We start from the raw sequence: 8,594 nt of genomic DNA on the forward strand, positions 1-8,594 counted from the left end.
CATAAGCCTTTTTTTGTTATTTTAACATTGTTGACGGGGAGAAGCAGAGGGAGAGAGATTGCATGTGTACATGTGTGTGCAGAGCAAGAAGCAGTTCTCTTTCAGCATGTGGATCCTACATTCCATAGCAAGTGTAGGAGAGGAGAACCTTGAACTATGTTATGTTTGAAGAAAGTAAGTCTCACTGTGCAGCCCTATCTGGCCTGGAACTCACAGAGATCCACCTGCCTCTGCCTCAAAGATGTGCAACCCTCCCCTCAGTTTGACTTGAGTTTTCGGTCCACTCCCTTTTACTTCTCTTTGCTAGAATTACAACTGCGTGCTACCATGCCTGGTTTATACTTTTTCGGGGCTGTGACCATGCTAGGCACATTCTCTACCAACTGAGATAAATTCCTAGCTGTCTGCTGTTTATTTTTGAGCTTTAAAGATTTGCAACCACACAAAAGAAAGTAGCCAAGCATGGTTATTGGCACGAATCACTTCCGAGGTCCAGAGAGCAGAGCCAGGCCTTCTTTCTGTCCTCCAGAAGGAACTGTGCCCCAGCTTTTCCATATTTACTCTTTGCCTTTCTTTGTAGTCTTAACAGGCGTCCTCATGAAAATTTCCCTGTTTTGATGTTTAAGATGAACGTAAATGGAGTTACTCAATGTATTCCTGAGTATTTGGTGTCTTTCACTAAACATGTTTTTGAGAGTTGTTTGTACTGAGCATAGCTGGGGCTCCTGTTACCGTCCTTTATGAATGAAACCACAACGTACTTTGCCCTTGGACACTTGAGTTGTTTTCACTTGGAGTTAAGATGTACTTTCTCTCTGTGCTTTACTAAAAATATTTTGGTTTGTTTTCGTAGACTCTGGGGAATGACCCAGGCCTCTAGCATGCTAAACATGCACTTTACGTTTGAACTAATCAATAGAAACCCCCCAAAGGATTTTTTAAAGGTTTATTTTATATGCATTGGTGTTCTGCCTGCATGTCTGTGCCAGATCCTTGGAAACTGGCATTAGTTGTGAGCTGCCCTGTGGGTGTTGGAAATTGAACTCTGGTCCTCTGGAAGGGTAACCAGTGCTCTTAACTGCTATCACTCCAACCTCATCAAAGGATGTATTTTTAAATTTTATGTATATGAGTGTTTTGCCTTCATATATGTTTGCCCTTGATGATAAGGTACCCAGGCCAGTCAGCCTTGAACTTGTGATTTTCCTGCATTGGCCTCCTGAGTGCTGGAATTACAGTCCTGTGCCACCAGAAGTCTTTCCCCTTTGCTCCACTCTGCCAATTTTGTTATTTTTTATTTTATACTTTGTTAACCTGTTTTAGATTTCTTATGTCCCATTGACCTCTCTGCTCTTGCTCTAAGCAGTAAGTTTTACATTTACTAGAGTTAGCCCTTGCACCTTGGTTATTTTCTCTATTTTTTTAAACACACTTCTTTGTATGTTTACCGCATGTCACCAAAAACATACCTGTTGGAATTTGTTTGGGATTGCACAAGTTTATAGATTAGTTGGAGAAATATCCAATTTGCCATTTCCCCAATTGCAGTTTGATATTGTCAAATTGTCCTTTTGTCCACAACTTTTCTTGTGTCCAGACTTGAATAATTTATTCTATGATTGATGACTGCTTTTTTCATAGCCAGTCCATTTGAACATTCCTTTTTTTCCCCCTTGGTCGCACTGGTGAGAGAGCTCTAGTAAGTGCTCTGTGTAGCTGAAACTGTTAGAGCTGGCAGGATACCTTCTGTTATTGGTCTCAGAATGAAGCTGTGGTTCCCTTTTATGTGATGTTTAACCAGTCCCACCTGGGGTCAGGTGAGAGGCCTTTGTAAACTTAACACAAGTGCTTGGTTTCAATGTCTTTTTTAGATGTGCATGGGTGTTTTGCTTGTGTGTGTGTGTGTGTGTGTGTGTGTGTGTGTGTGTGTGTGTGTGTGATGCAAGCACCATATGAGCATACCTGTTCAGTGCCTGCAAGGAACAGCATGGTGTGTCTCATTCCCCAGAATGGAGTTATGAATGGTTGTGAGTCACCATGTAGTTGTTGGGAGTCAAACCTGGGTCCTCTAGGAGAGCAGTTGGTGCTTTTAAGTAAACTGAGTCTCCAACCCTGTGAATGTCATTTATTTCTTTCCCCCAAATTATTATGGTCTCATAATCCTCCTTTCACCCCCTACTTTGATTACCTTTGGATTTGGTTTGCTAAAGTTTTGTTTAGGATTTCATCTCCATGCCCCCCAAATGGGTTTGACATTTTACTTATTAATTACCTTTATCAGTTTAAAAATATCTATTGCACATGTGTGTATATGTATGCATGTGTCTGTTCACATGTGTGCCAGTAGTCATTCTCAAGTGTTATTTCTTAGGTGCTTGCCACCTTGTCTTGAGATAGGCTTTCTTACTGGGGCCCTGGGTTTAAAGTTTAGGGTAGGCTGGCTAGTTGGTAAGTCCTAGGGTTTCTTCTAGCTTCGCTCCCCAGTGCTGGGACTACAAGCATGTGTTATATGAGTTGTCATGATTCAACAAGTGTTCCTCATGCTTGAAAACAATCAAGAAGAAAAGCTTTAACCAGAAAAAAGGCCCATAGATCCTCTTCAAAGAATTATCTTATCCTAACAGCTAAACCCAATAAGTGACTTTAAACCTTCACTAACCATAAAAAAGATAAGATCTTTTTGTTTCATTTTGTTTTCTGAGACAAAGTTTCTTTGTGTAGACTTGAATGTGGTTGAACTAGCTCCACAGACCAGATTGGTCTTGAATTTACAAAGTTCTGCCTTCTGCCTTCCCAAGTGCTTAAAGGTGTGTCCACCCTCCCCATTCCAAAATATGATCTTTAAGGTAAAAGAGAGCTGGCAAGATGTCTTGGTGGGTATGGTGCTTACTATGGGAGCCTGGACAACATGAGGTTGATCCCCCAGAATAGGGGAAGGGCTCACATGCCCCTGTTGCAGAAGAGTGTGCTGCTGACAGGAAAATCAGACCTTCCTTCCAAGGATGGGCAAGTATTAGGAAATTCCCCCCCATCTATCTCCTCTTAGACCCCTGTGGCCAATGGCCAGAGAGCCTGGGGTCAGGCACGAGTAGCCCCAGCCTCAAACCTACCTACCTGTTCCTGCTACTCCTCTGACCTCGAAGACTCTGACACCTGCCTGCCTTGTCCTGAGAGACCAATTTGAGCCCTCCCTGTAGACACAGACCTACCGTGTGCTACATAGAGTGCCATGCTACATTTATAGTAAACCTTCTAAATTAATTTTTATATCATCAATTACCTAATAAAATTCATTTTTCATATAATCCCAGGTTCTTTGCTACATATATATGGTAATAAATGCCTTTATTAAAATAGAAGATTTAATTACGAGGACCTGTTCCTTTTCATTATTGATGTTTTGTTTCCTCTCCTCTCTTGGTAGCCCATTTCGCTCCCTCCTTCAGTGCTTGTTTTCCTTCTAGATCCTGTTTGTGCTTGTTTCTAGGAAAGGCTCACCTAGCAGGGATGGATTGGATCTGTGGAGTCCCTAGTGAGACAGAGGGGGAGGGAATTGACAGACAGAGATCTCTTCTTCACACCCCACTTCCATCCCCTGCACATGGGCAACCCAAGGCTCCCATTTGATTTGGTTTTTCTCCTACAGACATCTCAAGATGGCTTACATTGGTGGAAAGGAATGAAGCTGTCACAGGCCAGTTTTCTGGGCTGTGACCTCCTGTTTCTCCCCTCTCAGGCTGGTGGTCCAGAGAGTAAGGCTGAGGAGAGGCAAAGTAATTGACAAGAGGCAAAAGAGAGAGACCTCCGTCTGCCTTCCTCCCACATCCCTTCTCCAGCCAGGAAGAGTGGGACTCCTGAGCTAGAGCTCAGAGTATTCCCTCCCTATTACACACAAGCATCTGCTGGCCTCCTGGTCTCCCACCTGCTCCTGGCCCAGCCAGCAGAACCAGGAGGGTAGAAGGCTGCTGAGTGACATAAATGAGCAAGAGGAGCACAAAGGGTGCTAGACCTCTCACAATGCCTGATTCTTGGAAGAGGCTCCACTGCACCCCAACCCTGCTTTGCCCTGGTATAACCCATCACCAAGAAGCTGAGCTCTCTCCTCAGGCAGTGGGGAAGACAGAGCATAATGATTTCTGGATAATCAGGATTCAATAGTGGTTCAGCTAGGTGCAGAGTGGTCAGGGGTGGGCCACTGCTAAGGAGGAGGAGGGGACACTTCCCAACCACACCTCTCCCGATCCAGGATATTTCCTACAATCTGCTTCCCCTTCCCTCGGGCAGGTGATCAGTGATATGGATATGCTGCACCCTCAGCATAACGCTCACAGAAGATAAAGGTTGGTTTCCAACCTTTTATGAACCCCGCTACTAATTTCCACTATGTACCCCATTATTAGTTTCTAGTCTCAAACTGTCTGGATCTAAAACTACATTCCATCAGGAATTGGAATTGACTCTTTGCAGGAGTGGGGAAGGGGCTGTCCACTACAGGATCAGAACCTGGGAAGGGGGCTATCAAAATGTTCTCTAGACTTCTCTCCCAGGAAGATGACATGCCCAAAGCTGGGCTAGAAGAGGCAAGAGGAACCAGGGACTGCAAGTAACAGCTGGATAGAAAAGGGGAATAGAAGGGATAGGCAAAAAGAACAAAGACAAAAAAAGGAAAGGGCAAGTCCATAGCAATTTGAAGAAAATTTGATGAAGGGACAAGCAAAAAGTTGGAGGGAAAAGAGAAGCCTCCTTCAGATCTCTCAGCCCAGCTGTGTGAGACAGGTGAGTTGTGAGCCCTTTGTTGATTGACATCCTCCTTTATCCCAGAAGATGTACCTAGAACTTTATTAGGTCCCCTCTCCTTATCTGTTGGGAACTCAGGAAAAGGGTGGTGTGAGGTAAGGGGTCAAGTTAGGAGATGGGGGGTCAGGAGCAGAGGACTGGGGATCACTAAGAGCACCTCTAGCTACAGATGGCATTTCTCCCTGACCTTACCCTGTAGAGGAAGGGACCTAATGTCACATAGATAGGGAGAAGGGAATGTCAGGTTGTCCTGGTGGCCACTTCAAGTTAAACAAAAGCTTCTCTTAGCTGCTTCCGGATTCAAGGGTCTGTTGATGTATCAGAGTTGTACATTAGTAAAATGTATAGCCCACTCCCAAAGTGTAACCAGAGGCTCTGGACGTTGCCCCACCCGTAGCCACTCAGGCCTCTCCTTCCCCACCCCACTGAGGTGATTATTGCCCAGCACCTTACTACAGGTCCATGGCTGTACCCTAGGGAGCAGAGACAGGAGTCCAGGGACATGGAATTTGGAAAAATATTCAGATTGCTTGTGTGGCAGTGATGTGACAGACAGGACAATCTTGGTCTGTCCTCTCACAGATGCATACTGCGCCCGCCATGCAGAAAAGGTTATGTCCACTGGGCACCAGGGCTGCTGTCACTTTTCTCTCAAAGCAGACGATGCATGCAGGCCCTCTTACCTCAGTTTAGAGAAACCCTGTAGTGGCTACGTGGGTGGCCTCTGTGTTAGCCTATGACCCCTCATTGGTGGCAGGAGATCAATGCTCACCTGGGGGTTCTGCATATGCTTTGACTGAAGAAAAGGAGGAGGAGGCAGAAGAGAAGTGCACCAGTGTGAAGATGGAGTTCCTGGCCCTCTACAGAGATTGGGGAGGCAGGCTCACCTCTAACTCCATAGTACACATCCTGCCTGCCCACACCATAGCTGGAAACAGATATCTACCTTAGCTGATGTCCCTGCCCTGCTAGCCTAAGTGCTGGGCCTCAGAGATGAGTTCATGCCACACTCACCTATTCCCAGGTTGTTGTGCCTGAAGGTGGAGAGTGGCTTACAGCCTGGAGCAAACACCGGCCAGGCATCTGAGTAGAGGCTATCCAGGGCTGCATGGAGTCTGACAGCCATGAAGTCAATCTTACTATCACCCAGGAAGTCACCATCCCTGTTCTACTCAAGAATCTCGCCACTATGTGTGGCAATGTACCTCCCTATCTCCTTCCTTGCAGCCCTGCCGACATTCCAGGTTGCCCAGGCACTGGTGATCTCAAACACCAGGTCTTAGTCCTGGCTGGAAGTTATGATGTAAGTGTTGGTCTGCTGCTGGATGCATTTAATGTCGCTCCCTTTGGGCAAACCATCAGTCCCACCACATGGTAGCACTCATACAGGGATCATCACTTGGCCTGGTAGAGGCCTGGCTGGCTGCGGGGGAGGGGCAGCAGGGCAGGATCTGTAGGCTGCTCAGGGATGCCATCCCCACTCCCAGTCCTACCCCAACTTGGGCACCAGGAGTGGGACTTGGGGCTCCCCCAAACCCAGGGGGCAGAGTTGATGAAGAGCCAGCTGAAGGGAACACTCCTTTCCAGCAGCCCTTTGGTTCTTTGTGCTTCCTCTGAAACATCCTAGTTATCCAAAGCCACATTTCTTCCTGTTATTCCAGATACCACTAGACTGGGCATGGGGAATTGGAAGTTGTGGGGAGAGAGAGAGAGGTGGTGGGAGGGAGAGGAGGAGAGATAAGGGCCCTGTCTTCCTTCTTTTATTTCCACAACTGCCCAGAACAGCACAGTGAATCAGGCGACCTCTGGAGATATCTTTTCTTGAACTACCCATTCTCCCTAACCCCTCAGAGGGCTGATTGGTTATTTTGTTCTTAAAGGCTGATTGGTTATTTTGTTCTTTTTTGAGATGGATTCTCTGTGTAGTCCTGGGTGTGCTGGATCTCACACTGGAGACCAGGCTGCTCCCAAATTCACAGTTTCACCTGCCTGTTATACCTGACTGCTGGAATTAAGGTCTTCACCACCACCTCTACCACACAACAGGTTCATTGGGTCATCTCAGAGTCAGCAGAGTGAGCCCTACAACTGAAGGACACTAAACACACAGAGTGTCAGGAACAAACTCAAGTCACACAGAGGTAGGCAACACCTGGTGTATCTTCTACTCAGGTGTTTACAGCCTTCAGCCCTATTCTTTATGCACTTAGGATTTTGTATGCAATGTTTATTCATGAGAATAAATGTCAGAGGAGTCAGGCAGGATGCACCAACTCTATGATGGCCTAGTTCTCCTCTGAATTTTCTCAAACACTGGCATAGTCAAAGCGGTCATAGCAAGATTTAGATGTCCACAAATGTATACTGAGCATCAGCTTTTTAACAGGTTTTGGCTGAGAGGAATTCCCTCAGGCACTATCATTTGATTATCAAGATTGTCTAATACACTTTCAGCTCGCATGCAGGTGCTGTGGTTGTGTATACAAGCAGAATGACATAAACCCTGCAAGCAAGGATGCCTGGGAACTCCCCAGTCCCAGTCATACCAGCTCATAGCCTGTTAGTTACCTTGAAGGCAAGACAGTAGCAGCCCCATGCATCCCTACCGACAACTGATTCTCCAGCTGCTTCCAACTCCTACTCCAAGTGCATCTGCTTCCCTCCACTGTGTCCACAGGATGAGTTTAGATGTCAGCCTTATTATTCAGTACATGGGTGACGCTGTCAAGTCACTCCAATGTGACAGCCTTGACGTTAACCTCTGTGCAGTGGACATTGTCTGTACATTCTAGGGAATATCCAAAAAATAAAGAGATTACCTTGTGAACCCCAGTCCCCAAGGAAACAGAAGTGGTAGGCCCCTTTATTTGAACATGGTGTCCACATCAACCTGAACCCACCCATTCATTCTGAAGTTCATTCCTCTCTAAGGCCCAAGCACCTGGAGCTACAAATGCTTTAAAAATCAATCCTCTTTCAATCTCTGTGATGGGAAAACAAAAGCACTGAGGTCAGAAAAAAATTGGTGACTTAGCTCAATGACATGCAATTTGTCATCAAGGAGCCTGGCCTAGACAAGGTGACCGATACCAAGTGCTATACACGATGCAAAGAGGACCCTTTATAGACAACACACCCCATAAAGAAATTCAGAACTTCTTTCCTATGTGACCAAATTCTGAGGCGTAGCTGAACTTTTTCCCTCTGCTTGGGGATAAGGGTTGTCCTAGGCAGAAAGTGTCATAGTGTGCATATGAGATGTGTGTATGAGGTATGAGAGTCTTGAAGTTGTGTTGAGGTGAAAGTCAATATTTAGGAAGTAGCATTCTCAGATGCTCCCCTCATGCATGCCCTGTGCTCTGTTTAGTTTACCCACTGAAGCAGACACGTGTGCACTGGAAGCCTTCAGGACAAGGGAGGGAGGGCTTCTGACTTTGGAAACAGTTAAATAACTTATAGCTCATTACACACAGACAAGAAAACAACAAAACTGTGTTATCCACAGTATAAAAGGATGGAGGCATTCTCTATCCCCTGGGAACCCAGTCTGAAAAGCCAGCGAATGCTCCAGATTTTCTCAGGGACATTTGTAACTCAGGGGTCAGTGAACTAAGGGTTCATGGCAAACATGATAAACTCCCTGAGAGCATTCAGCAATAACTGGAGAAATTTTACTCCATAGTCTGCTGGGATGGAGCACTAAGGAAGACACACAGACAATACAAGCAAGGTCCAGCTTTATATTTTTTTCCAAAAACCTTTATTGGGGGAAACCTACAAACATGTATAGTACAATG

General features: G+C 45.8%; 1 pseudogene; it reads right to left on the reverse strand.

The window, feature by feature from the left end:
* Positions 1 to 5,270: 5,270 nt before the first annotated feature.
* Positions 5,271 to 7,393, reverse strand: LOC134479628 (RNA-binding protein MEX3A-like; annotated as a pseudogene).
* Positions 7,394 to 8,594: the final 1,201 nt, after the last annotated feature.

The sequence above is a fragment of the Rattus norvegicus genome, chromosome 7 (assembly GCF_036323735.1).
Source record: "Rattus norvegicus strain BN/NHsdMcwi chromosome 7, GRCr8, whole genome shotgun sequence".
NCBI lineage: Eukaryota > Metazoa > Chordata > Mammalia > Rodentia > Muridae > Rattus > Rattus norvegicus.